This window comes from Botryllus schlosseri, chromosome 10 (assembly GCF_051294905.1).
Source record: "Botryllus schlosseri isolate E-star chromosome 10, Bs_hap1, whole genome shotgun sequence".
In the NCBI taxonomy this organism is placed as follows: domain Eukaryota; kingdom Metazoa; phylum Chordata; class Ascidiacea; order Stolidobranchia; family Styelidae; genus Botryllus; species Botryllus schlosseri.
The window spans coordinates 6,055,272-6,068,935 of NC_137245.1; the positions used below are offsets into that span (position 1 = coordinate 6,055,272).

At 40.4% G+C, this 13,664-nt stretch overlaps 2 long non-coding RNA genes across 2 annotated transcripts in view; one reads left to right on the forward strand and one right to left on the reverse strand.

Annotated features, from left to right (window-relative positions):
• Positions 1 to 13,664, reverse strand: part of LOC145448440 (uncharacterized) — a 102,185-nt gene that overhangs the window by 55,467 nt on the left and 33,054 nt on the right. The gene's annotated exons all lie outside the window — the stretch shown is intronic.
• On the forward strand, positions 1,937 to 7,649 carry LOC145448866 (uncharacterized). Its single transcript, XR_013918045.1, has 2 exons — positions 1,937 to 3,557; positions 7,509 to 7,649. It is a non-coding gene; the product is annotated as an uncharacterized LOC145448866 (long non-coding RNA).

Consider the following 13,664-nt stretch of genomic DNA (forward strand, 5'->3'; position numbering starts at 1 on the left):
AAGGAAGATATATAAATGAAACCAAACCCAAAAACAGCAACATTGACACCAGCATCAGATTCTTCCAAATTCCAGTTATCAACATCAAGGCCTAATCTTTCCACCAAATTGTCAACTTAAACCTCAAAAATATTGAACAGCCGCCTGCATCACAAACAAGACCTTGTCTGATCACGAGCTGGAAAACCTAAGATCATCCCCATTAAGGCTCAGTTATCCTTGCCACAACCAGGCAGTGAAAAGGCATGTAAAAGTGGTGACATAAGTATCTGCTCAATGTTTCAAGATTTAAACGTAGAGGTGGCCTCATTAGACAAAAACTGAAGTCTTGAAAGCAGATGAAATCTTTCAATACCAAACATGATTTTAATGTTTGTGCACTCTGATACTCATGTGATACTGCTACAATTTTTTTCTGTTTCCAGTATAGAGTTGATGTTTGTGTTTGGAATGTGGATTTCCAATTTTCGTGTTTTCATTCAGGAGCTTTGTGATAAATATGATACAAACCCTACAACAGCATGTTGGTAAGAAATCTCATGACAGCTGCTGTTATAAACTTAACGATATCGCGAGGCCGCACTACCGATAGACGCCGTTTTAAATACAGTTTTAGCAGTCACTATTCGATGCCCAAGCCCAATTTATACTTGGAGGGGGTTTCATTTGATGGAGCTAGTTTTGAAAAGTAGTTCTAATTGATAGGGTATGTTGCTCAGTCATAAGATCTATCACTACACACTTTTGACATCCTACCCACTGCTTCAGTGCTCACTGCTCAATTTTACCTATAAAATCAGTAATTTGCAAGTAACTTTTTTTTCTGTTCATTTTCAAGAGTAAGTTCTATGAAAGTGAGATAGAAACATGTTGCTTTTGCATCTTTTAAGCCCAAAACTGACTTTCTAGTGTAAGTGATTATCAAGATATGGCGAAATCAGCTATTTTCGGCTCGTTCGGTGAAATTGCACGACCACTAGAGCAACCCAAAATTATGATGGCATTTATTTATTTGCTATTTGGCACCACATATCAAGACCCTTTTTTGAAATTCAAAAATTTTCATTTTTCACTCCACCCTACCTTACAATGCAACATTCGAAGCTGATTTTGAGGGGGTTCCAGGACCACGAGCAGAATAGAAGTTATATTTTCGCAATCAGTACCGCAGTAGCTTTCGATTGATACCCGTTTTATCAAATTTAATGCTCGACAAGCCGGTCAAAAATTACCGTCAAATTGCCTTTGACCAAAGGGAAAGTGTGACGTATACCAATTTCACTGGGCCGTGAGATTTGCTTGTGTACACACCATACAGGATACTATGCTGTGATCAATCAACTCACGGTTCAATCCCTAATTAATATTTCAAGGCATTCGATTAGCCCGGTACCCCAAATTTACCAATATATCAATTCATTAGGGCTGAGTAGGTGATGAGATAGCGTTGTTGTTCATCATCTGTGTGGCCTATTTTATCTCAATATTAAATTCATGCGGACCGCGGCATCTACGAAATTTGAAAAGTGGCCCGTGACCCGTTTTTAGTTGGCGACCCCTGGCATAATCGGCGTCTTACAAAAGCCGACAAGTGTACCGTGCTACAATTCGGCGGTTACGGAATCAAAAATTAGAAATATCGGTCTGGTGTATATGACCATTGTAGTCTACAAGCACCATGATTACCACAAACGATATTAGGATTGAGTACATCGTAAATGCCAATAATGCAAGTCTTCTCGCACGCTGCGCATACATGCTTAAAATAACATACAGTCACTAAAATTTGACGTAGTAAGCAAGCAGCGGGGTATCTCGGTAGACTGTAGCCGGGGGCCACAGTATCATATAAGACGGAAAACTGTCCGCGGGCCGGACAAAATCCTTCGCGGGCCGGATCCGGCCCGCGCGCCGTATGTTGCCCGCCCCTGCTATAACGGGACGTACCACTACGTTATCACGCCATACCTTGTAAAATGGGAGCGTAGTCACCGTAGCATTTCGCATTTCGTGTGGCAATTGACTTTTATGTGGGAAATTGTGTTCGTTTTAGAACTTCTCGAAACTCTTTTTCTGTCATAGATTGTCTATGATAAAAAGATATCAGAGTTGATCCTAGAAGAATTAATTCCAGAGCCACTCACCATGAAGGAGGATATAAAAAGTTTGCTGACAAGTTGAATGAAAGCAAAAGCTTTTGCAAGCGATGTGGTATGTTGAATCTGTTCTATTATTTTTTAATACTTTGTTGTGTCGATAGCAGACGGTATATCAACGTAAGACATGGAAGCTATCAAGGTCTTACGTTCATTATTTTTAGACATTCAATCAGTCAAAGTTGACGATCGTATTGCTTCGATTATTTTTAGGCTTATTTTAGCATCTTTGAGATGCAACTCTGAAAGGGGACGGTCATGAACAGTCAACTAATTCTGTTCCTATATTGACATTTCAGACATTTGCACTCAGTACCGTTGGCGGCGACAATATTGGTAATGGTCAGTCAGCAAGAAACATCATGCAGAAAGTTGTCAGTGCATGGTGTCTGATGTAATTACAGCGGAGTCAGAAAGAATGGGAAATACGCTTTCATCAACCTCCATTGGAACAAGATCACATATATAGTAAGAGACATTCCTAAAATACTGATTTTCCTCACTTTTAGCAGTTTCTGGTCGTATTTTCAAATACCAGTATCAATAGGCGAAATCCTAATAGCGGTATACTTTACTATTCTTTGAAATCACCTAAAATGTTGGTGTTGTCCGTCTGAGTCTCGAGTCATGCGCAATGAGTCGAGTAATTTTCATACTTTGAGAAAATGACTTGAGTCAAGTCGAGTCAGCAAAAAATCGTGACTTGAGTCGGATAACTCGAGTCATTACAACCCTGCTTCATGCAATGAGCATTTACTTTGAAGATAAATAGTAATTGAATAACTGGTTGGTGGTGCAAAATTTAAATACTGCTTTCAAAAGTACCTTCATGATAAATGTTATTAAAACCCAAAGAACTTTTCGCGTGCCAATTATCAAGAGCTTCCGCCACGATAAAGGAGACAAAACAGAATTGAATTCAAAACCAAATTAAGAATTATGACGCATTAATGTCGAATTTAGAAATAACATCAATGGAGCCAGACCATAGCAACAATGCAGCGTATAACAACGGTTGCGTAAAAAGTATGACAGCGTGACACACAGTTACGCTACCGTTGCTATACGCTGCATTGTTGCTATGTTCTGGCTCCATTGATGTTATTTATGAATTCAACATTATTGTGTCATAATTCTCCATTTGGTTTTGAATTCAACTGTGTTTTGTTTCCTTCATCGTGCCGGTAGCTCTTGGATAACTGGCACGCGAAAAGTTCTTAGATAAAGGTTTTTCATTGATGTAATGGAATATTGATTTAATATTCTTGATGTTAACGCTTACAAAAATCGTTTTAGGAGCTTGCAAAAATCTTCATGTTGGGACGGATGAAAAAGACTATTCATGTTATCGGGAAAGCACTGCGGCACTTCACAAGTCAGAAAGGGGGATGTCGATGGAAGGTAGGATTTTTTCGTATGTACACTGAAACACTTTGTATCATAGGCCAGTGGTTCTCAACCTTTTTGTCTTGGCGGACCCCTTATGCACCGTCACGGACCTCCGCGGACCCATTAAGTTACGGTTCAAATTCAGCTCAATTATCGTACAACCGTCATCTGCCTTGTGGAAATTTTAGCTGCAGGGTAGTGATAAACAGCGATAAAATGACTTTTCTTGAATTTATCATCAGACCATTTATCTAGAAATTGTGAAAACCTTTATTATTTTAAAGCTAATTCTGTAGCTCCATTTCTTGCAATATGCGGTCGAGTCTTAAAAATCCGCGTCGTTGATTTGATATAAACGAGTACCGAAAATCCATTCCCACAAAGATGGTGTCGAATTTAAATTAAAATTTTCAGGCGGAATAAATTCAGATTAGGTTATATTAGCTGTAGCTACTCTGTAAGTCAGGGGTTCTCAACCCGCGGCCCCCGGGCCGCATGCAACCCGCAGACGATTGTTTTGGGGCCCGTGACATCTTTCATTATGAGCGCAATTACTACTGGTACAGCAGTATTGTTATGGAAGACCGATGTGTCATATTTGTCGAAGAACAGTTGTTGTAACGAAGCGTAAAAGCTTAATGATACCACGATAGCTTTTTCTGGAGTTATACAATCGTCTGATGTTAAAGAAAACGTTGCTATAGTTAGGTGTCAAGCCCAGCAATCCACATTTCGAGACATTGTTAAAGTTGCCGACGACGTTACAGACGCATTGTTCAAAATTGCTTGGAATATCGCTAAAACCAAGAATATGCTAGAGAAGATGTGACTTCAATAAAACTTTAAGGTATACTGTGCGTAAATTCGCAGTTTCCGGAATTTAAGAGCAAGACCAACATCGCCTGACAAATTTCGAAGCTACAGTTGTCTCGATCAATCGTCACCAGAAGATTAACAGCAATGTCAGTCGATTTTTATCGCATGTTCTTAAACACGTTCCCACGTAGACTACTTTAGCCTAGCATTGGACGAATCCACCTACTTCACACACATTGCCTAGCTAATTATCCAGGTGCATTTTATTACACTGGACGTATTTCCGGAGGAAATACTGACTAGGCAAACTTGGGAAGGGGACCAGTGAAAAACATCAACTTGACAAAGCTGACTTTTGTAATTATTGATGCAGCGCTCCGGCCATGTAAGAAAAGGAGAAGGGCTGATTGGTTTGCTCAGAAATTAGCCAGAGCGCCTGACTTCTTTTCATATCACTGAGAGTTCAAAGTGATAATGGCCTCTGTAACGAAGAAGTAGCCGTAATTTTATACTTGCTCGCTCACGCATTGAAACAGAGAGTTCGGTTTTCTGGTGGAAGGGCTTGGAGGTGCATATACCAATTTGGCAACGAATGCAATGCATGCTCCATGAAGTGGTTTACTTGCACCGCTAGAAGATAGATATTCTCACACACACAAGAAAAACAGCAACTGCAAACTTACGAACGCTGTCCATTAATGCAATGGAATGCATAGAAATGTACGGAATACCCGTATAAGACTAGTAAATAGGCTAGACTACCCGAAATTTATTAGTAGCCCACATATACATGGTGATAATATGCTGCGGCCCGCAGCGTCTTTTGCTGTTAAAATGCGGCCCGTTATACGAGGGAAGTTGAGAACCCCTGCTGTAAGTGGTAGTTTCTGAAAATATCACACCCCATTACTAGTACGGTAGGATGTTGTATGGTTGTATTGCAACAACTACGACTTGTGGAACGGATACATCTAATTAAAATGACATCGTCTAAATCAGGGATTGGCAAATTTTTAGCTCGCGGCCGCATATAACATCTTGATCCATTCGCGGGTCGCACTATATGAATTTGGGATTATAAACCAAAACGCAATATTGGTAGTTGATTATATAGTGAGGATATGAAAATTATATGTATGTTTATTTAAAACCAACCAACCATTGATTTGATGACATCGTACGCTCGTCAGAAACGTTGGCGAGGTTTCCTAAACTGGTCTACCTCAATAACTAATTTTCAAAACTAGGGATGAAAGTCGGTTGTCCTGAGTCTTGAAACAGGATGGAGATTTGAGTCTGTGAGCCATGATCTGTTTATAGATTGACTGATTCTACTTTTGGTTCAACTCCAGGACATATGATGATGACAGTGCCATAACCATGTTAGCTTCAAATACCCTCCCATTATAATGTGTATATTTTATGAATATAAATACTTCTGCACATACGTTGAACGAATCGACCTAGCACATGCGCGAATCGGTTATTCCAACTGCAGTAATAAAAGTAATAAACTTGCTGGATTGGCCAATGTAGAATTACACTCGTGAACCGAAAGTCATTCACGTTTTGACGTTCTGCGATGTTTAGCAGTTGAAACCCTTTGAAATGCGTGGGCATTGAGGTCAGGCTATCGCGTCAGCAATGAAATAACAATATACTATAGTAAGAATATAACATAATTATCGTGGTGAAATATGATAAGAAAAAGGTTAATCGCGTACTGCAGTAATTCGATTTTTAGTACGCATTCTATCAATATTTTTAATACGTTTCTTGAGCCTGCGGGACGTAGTTGGTCCACCCCTGGTCTAAATTTACCGTTATAAAAATGCAATATGTTTATCACGTCACAATTAAGATTTAAAATGGTAACTTCATCATAAGGAGAGTAGCTTGCCAAACAGTCGATCATTATGTGCATAGAACTATGATCATTCAAAGAACATTATCCAAAATCGCCTCTTTTGTGATATAATCCATTTAGCTATTGCACAGTATTGATGTTAATCGAATCAATCAGCTTCTGACGTGTCATTAGCCCTGTAGCAAATGCTTCACAGTCTGTTTATTGGTGTGGCCAGAAGAGGGCCAAAGGGGTCATGCCCTCTCCATTTTTTTTGAAATGTTATGTAAATTAATAAAAGGTGGAGTATTTTTCAGCAGATATATTTATTTTCACACTTTGCACGATATTCAGTTTCGGTATTTTTTATTGTTGAGTACCTGTCTCTCGATGAAAAAATGAATAGGCTAAATAATACGCATGATGTACAGAATTGTGTATCTACTTGTGTGCTGTCTGCGGTTGCAGGACTATTAGGCAATTACCAATTACTGACAAAATTCAGTTGTGAGTTGGAAAAATTAGTGGTTAGCGCCACTGCATAAGAGATAAACGGTGTGCTTACATAACAATGACTTGGGGTAGTCATGACATGGAAGGTACACGTACAATTTCGAGGTTTTATGCAGTGCTCGTGTATCACCTACATAAGTTGCGCACACCGAAGGCGGTCAAAAAATTTTCCCACTATGTTGAGCTGCCGACGACATCGAAACAGAAAAAAAACTGCCCATTTTAAGGCGCAGTATGCTGTATGATTTTTTTAGTGGATCCATTTGGAATACTTGTGGTCAATTATATTAAAACGGAATCCCAATGTAGGCCGTCATTGGTGGGATTGTCCCTACCCACGATGACGACGGCTTCAAAAAACTCAAAATCAACCCCATCTGAACTAATAACTCCCTTCGGTCGAAAAAAAAGAATCGACTCGCGTACCACAGGTTGAGAACCACTGGTCTAGGGTATGAAGCCCCCTGCGATTTGTTTGATCCACCCTATTGAGTGCCCACGGATCAGTGAAACTGATAATATTCTTGACCAAATTCAACCATTATCTTTAAAATATTCATTTGCTCAGGAGCACTGATCTTCCATAACATGTCCGTGGGTAATAGATCACCGTTAAAGTTGTGTTAATCACCCAGTTACTGGCCAAAGACTATATTTTTTTAGTCTATTTTTTCATATCCTCGTATCACCTCATCAAATTTTTGCCTCCCATCCCCCCAAAAAATTGCTATGCCCTGGAGTCTGAATGAATGCCTTTGCTAATCGGTGTTTATGTCTTATCTTTACAGGAGGTTGTTAAAAAAAAGAAAATAAGAGACACCACATCTTCAGACGACAATCAAGGTGAAGAAGATATGTGTTATTAAGCTTGCTGAAATGAAAGTTGTTTTTTTCGTTTGCATTTTTTAATAACAGTTATTCAAAGCTATGATTTGTGTGTTCCCGAAATCAGATTTGCCGGCAGTAGTGACAGTCTTGCCGAGCGTTAGAAGTACGTTGAACCGAGGAAATATGTAGAGCGTTAGAAGTACGTAGAAACGAGTCGACAAGGCAGGGAGGGTATTTTTACATTCTCGCCACGCCGTAATAAAGACAATCTGGCAGAGTGTTGAAAGTACGTTGAAAAGGTAGACTATGCACCATCCCGCAGTCCATTGGAAGTACGCTGAAACGAGTCGACAAGGCAGGGTATTTTTACATTCCCGCCACGCCCTAATACAAACGGATTTTCTGCATTCCTGGTCTGTACCAGTGTTTGCTGGGGAGAGCTGAAAATTGATTGTATAATTACAAGATTTTCGCTGTACGCACATACCTAGTTGGAAATAATTCAACATTCATGTTAACGCACCTGATCTTTTCTTACTTATGGAGCTCATATCACCAACATCTGGAGAGCCACCTCCCGTTTGCCTTAGTGAACGTTGGATTGCAGAAAACTGCGTTCGCGCTTTTGCTTTCTGATTTTTCCAGCAATTTTTACCTGGGTCGTTGTTCGTTTGCTTCCGATCCCATAAGCATTCAGTTTTTATGTAATTATCGCCCATTCCCTGTCAGGAGCGACTAGAGAAAGTTAGTCTGTTTTTATGCTTATTGCATTCGGCCATGACAACACCAAATCCGCCACCAACTCTTTCTCACCTCTTGTAAAATTAACTCCTCTCTTTTTTTCGGCACTCATTATGAATATATTCACCGTGACAACTCACTCGACCCAGCCACCAAGAAATCGAGAATTCTACCTATATATTTTATCAGCAGCCTGCCGATTCATCCAACAAGCTGACAACTGACAGGCAATTACACGTTTTCGCATTATGATGGAACAGATATCATCGCATGCACCACTTGATCACAGCCTCGGCATTATCATCGCGCGTAACTTTCTGCGTGCGGATTAGCAGCTTTTAATCACACGATTAGCATTCTTCCGGATCAGCTAAATTTATTATCTTCACCTAAAATGGGTCCCGATTAGCGGTTTTTAATCTCACGATTAGCATTCTACGGGATCAGCCAACTTAATTATCTTCGCCCTTAATAGTTTAGTGCGTTTAGGCGATTTCAATATCTTTCGACTATATAGGACACAGGAGGTCACGGAATAACAGGATCTAACGAAGTCATTATACCAGCGAGCCCGCCCGAATATGTTTAAATCTTAATTATGTGCCCGAAATTTTCCAACATAGCATCTCACTCCGCTCTACCTGAAAATCTGATTACGTGAGAGGGGAGAGGATCCAAAATATTTGAAAATATATGTGCAAATATCAAATTATTGCCCAATATATTCATGAATTTAGGAAGATTTTCGCGCTTAGAGCGATAAAGCGTCAGGAACTGGTTGACTACTGACTACTGGACATCTGTCTCACAAGTAGTCGGGAAAACGGTAATCGCAACGGGGGTCTAGGAGCGCAGCACTCCATAATTTTGGTATATCACCCTATGAGGGGCAAAGACCAACGTTTTTGAGGAAGCTCATGAAGAGCTGTTACTAGGGGTGCATTTAAAACAAACGGTGTTTGAAAACACATTGTTTGAAACATGTTTTGAACAAATTACTTAAAAAAACGAAATTGTGTATTTTTTTCAAACGTTGTCTATAATTATGCCATGATTATAAATACTTTCTCGAAAACGTTTAGTATGATCCTATGCACGGTTAGCATCCAATAAAGTCATGGTGGCTGGAACCATCAAAATCGTCGTCGGTTCGATAGTTATAGCATGTAGATATAGATCATTGGTATGGAATGCGTGTTCTGATGATGATGAGTGCCGACCGTAAAATGCTACATAACAATAATGTATTTGTGATTAAAGTTACTTTTGGCCTGTTTATGACAGTGGTCGTCGAAGGAGCCATATTTACCCTTTATTTTCAATTCTTGATTCCTATCCATTATTATTTCACAATCAAATATTTCGTGACGTCGTGGCTAGGAAATAAAACTTAATAAACAAGGGTCATGTTCAAAACAATATTTTTTAGATGGATTTCGTTGTGAATGCAACCCTAACTGTTACGGCCTGACCATGACCATTGACCATATAAAAGCAGATTGATGGTGTTGCAATTGCCTCTTGGACCAACTCCGGCTAACAAAGATTTCAAAGATTTATTCTCATCTTCCCTGGATTGAAAAGGGACCAACAGTGGTTTGAAAAACAAATTAAATCATCATTGAGCCATTGTTTCCCACAATTAGTACCTCGGATAATCTTCATTGCGAATTCTCTCATGACTGCAACTCTAAAGAATGTGCTACCTGCGACAAATCAAATCAACATAATCTATCAATACACGCGCCGATGTGATAATAGATATGTCGCACAAAACGAATTCGTAAAAATGTCCCACGGCAAATTAAAATAACTATTGATGTTTCTGCAACTCCATCACCGCAGTCTTTGACACACTGCGTGATCATTTTCAAGTCACTGCTTGTAACTCGGATATTGTATAGAATATTTTATCCCATCCACAATGTGTTAATCCTTACGGTCAATTTGCTATAGCTGCTCACGGCCGCTATCTTTTTCCGTTTAATGTCCTGGAATCTGCAAATCATTAAGCTGCGAAAGAAGATTTCCTGTCGCCATAATGAACGCCTCCTACACTCTTGGAATATTTTATTAATGTTCTGTGTTATTGCTCTCGGCTATTCGTTACCGGATGTGTTGGGAATCTGGAAAGTAGGACACTTTTACCAAATCAGAAAAGGTAGCTGATCATGACTGAAATCAGCGGATTTCGCTATTTTTGCGGGGAAATTTGTGGAGTTTACTAAAAAAATATCGTCATTTTCGATCAACTCCCGCATAACCCGCTCGAACATTCGTCTTGACGTCATTTGTGCCCATTTTCAGTCCAATCTGTCCATAATTGTAGTCGTAAAAGCTATAGAGTAGGACGAATTGCCACAAAGGAAGACATTTAGGCGTCATCGGAAGACAATTTCAAAAACATAAAAAAGGAGGACAAATCCTCCTAAAGGATGACGCATTGTGACCCTAAAACAGGGGTTCTCAACTTCCGTTTTATAACGGGCCGCATTTTAACAGCGAAACACGCCGCGGGCCGCAGAACAATAGTGGCATGTATTTGTTGGCAATTATTAAATTAGGGCTACTATAGTCTATTTACCAGTCGTATACGCAGGCATTTAGTACATTTTTATGCATTCTAAAGCATTAATGGACGGCGTTCGTAAGATTGCAGTTGCTGTTTTTTGTCAGAGTATGTATCTTGCTGCGGTGCAAGTAAAAGTCTTCCTGTAGCGTGCAATGCATTCGTCGCCGGTACATGCGCCTTCCGCCAGAGAACGGACCTCTTTGATTCAATTCGTGAGCGAGCAAGCATAAAATTATGTTAACTTTTTCTTTACAAAGTCTATTATCACTTTGAGTTCTCAGTGATGCGGGTACAAGCCCGGCGTTCGGGGTCATTTCTGAGCAAACCAATCAACACTCTTCTTTCCTTCCATGGCAGGAGCCCTGCACCAATTGTTACAGAAGTCAGCTTGGTCAAGTTGATGTTTTTTTCGCTGGCCCCCTCCTCACATTTGCCGTGCCAGCATTTCTTCTGCAAATATTTCCACTCTGATAAAAAATGCACGCAGATAATTAGCTATGTAATGTCTGTGGAGTCGGTGGATTCGTCCGATACTAGGCTACCAAAGTAGTCTACGCGGCAACGTGTTTCAGAGCACGCGATAAAAGATCGACTCACATTGGTTACTCCTCTGGTCACGGTTGAATGAGACAACTGCAGCTTCGAAATTTGTGAGGTGATGTTGTCCTTGTTGCTAAGCTTCAGAAACAGCGACTATTCGCACACATTCTCTAGCAGATTTCTTGGATTTAGCAATATTCCAAGCAATTTTGAACGATGCGTCTGCAACGTCGTCGGCAATTTTAACAGGCCTCCAAATATGGATTGCCGAGCTTGACACTTAGCTAGCAACGTTTTCCGAGATCAGGCGATATGTATAACTCCTGAAGAAACTAGCGTGGTATCATTTTAATCTTCTACGATTCGTTACGACAAATATGGCACATAGGATCTCCATTTAGATCTGTCAAAGCAAATTCATTGCTCCACGCAGAGTTACAAACCCAGTTTTCGCCGTTTCATTTCTCGTTCCCTGTTCTTGTTTCCTTTCAAACCATTCGCGGTGAGTAAAATGCTTTTTAAAAGTTTAATACGCAGCGAGATACTCATGAACCAGAGTTCATCTGGATACCGATCGAAAACAGTAAGAATCTCGAGCACATTTCAAGTAACCAGAACACATCAAAAGCGAGTAATCAAACGAAACAGCAGTGACGGTGCGATAAGAGAGATAAGTAGAGTTGAATTGATATGTACCAATTACTGCACACTTAGTAATTGCGTTCATGATGAGTGATGTCGCGGGCCGCGAACTTAACGTATGTGGGCCGCGGGTTGAGAACCCCTGCCCTAGAACCATAAAATATGTACTCAATAACGTTTGCTATGAATCGTTACTGACGCGGTCTCTGCGCACAGAAAATCCAAGTTGCACACAGAACATCCGAAGTGATGACCTTTTTTAGTCGTTACGCACTGTTGTCCAGCGTCTGCGCAGTAAGTATGTGAGTGTGCGCAGACTCCTCGAGAATTGGAGGGAACCTTGGGAAGAAGCCTTTCTCGTTAAAGGGGTCATATTTACTATATATTTTGAATTATCAATGTCATTCCAGTGTCAAGCCAAAATAAAGTTTCGAGAATTCATGGCTAAAACAATAACAAAAAAAAAATAACATGTTTTAAACAAGGGCCTTGTTTAAACATATTTGCTTTAAATTTTATTTTGTTTTAAATGCAACCTGAGGTGCGACCATATCCGTTGGGTAATCACAAATAGTAGAGGCTGTCTGGTTGGTGAAATTGCCAATATACATTAACGGCTACGAACAATCATTAGCGGCATCGCTACGCTTACAAGCACCATTCGTGTTCAGAATGGATATCTACTCTCAATGCGATGACATTTCTCGTCAGGCAGTCGTCGCGAGTGGAGGTCGATCGAGCTCTACAGATAGTGTCGGTCTTACGAGACATACGACAAAGCCATAGAGACAGCTATTAGTTGTTTAGTTGAATTAGGTCTTGGAGGTACCAGTCATACATATACCAATCGTTCATACAATAGAACCAAGTTCATCCCCCATACCGAGAGTTCTTGAACTCTTCGGAATGGAGGAACAGAGTCAGAATATGGAGGTCGGCCGCTCGCTCAGCAATTTGAAACGTGGATGCGCGGATGATTCGTCCACCGATGTGGAGCCAAAACAAAAGATGCGCTCACAAACAGCATATTCTGAACCTAACGCTCCTGTCTTGAATGTCGTCCTTTCGGGCAATAAGCAGCGCCTTCGGAGCCTTAATCCAATATTCATAGACAACTGCATAAAGCAATTGATCGGGGACTACGACAATTTACGACCCCTCGCCTCTGGGGACCTTCTAATTACCTGTAAAAACAAAGAACAAGTTACCAAACTGCTTTCGTGCACATCTTTTACATCGAGCACAAGAACAGTTGAGCTAAAAGCAGCATTATATGCAGCAATCAATTGCAAATCGAAAGCCATCATCCGCGGCGTACCTCTCGATGTTACCAATGACATTCTACTACTTTCTTTCAAACAATACGGCGTCATTACCACGAAACGATTGAAACGCAGGGTTGCAGATAAATATGAACTGTGCGAGACAGTCTTACTAGGCTTTGAAACAGACACCGCCCCCAAAGAAGTGAGGTTATCTTATCTCAACTTCCCTACGTATGAATATCGAGAACCCCCTCGACGATGCTTCAACTGCAATGATTTTGGACACATATCCAAAACATGCAGGCGCTCTATACGCTGTCCTAGATGTGGTAAAGGCCATCAGATAAACGATTGTA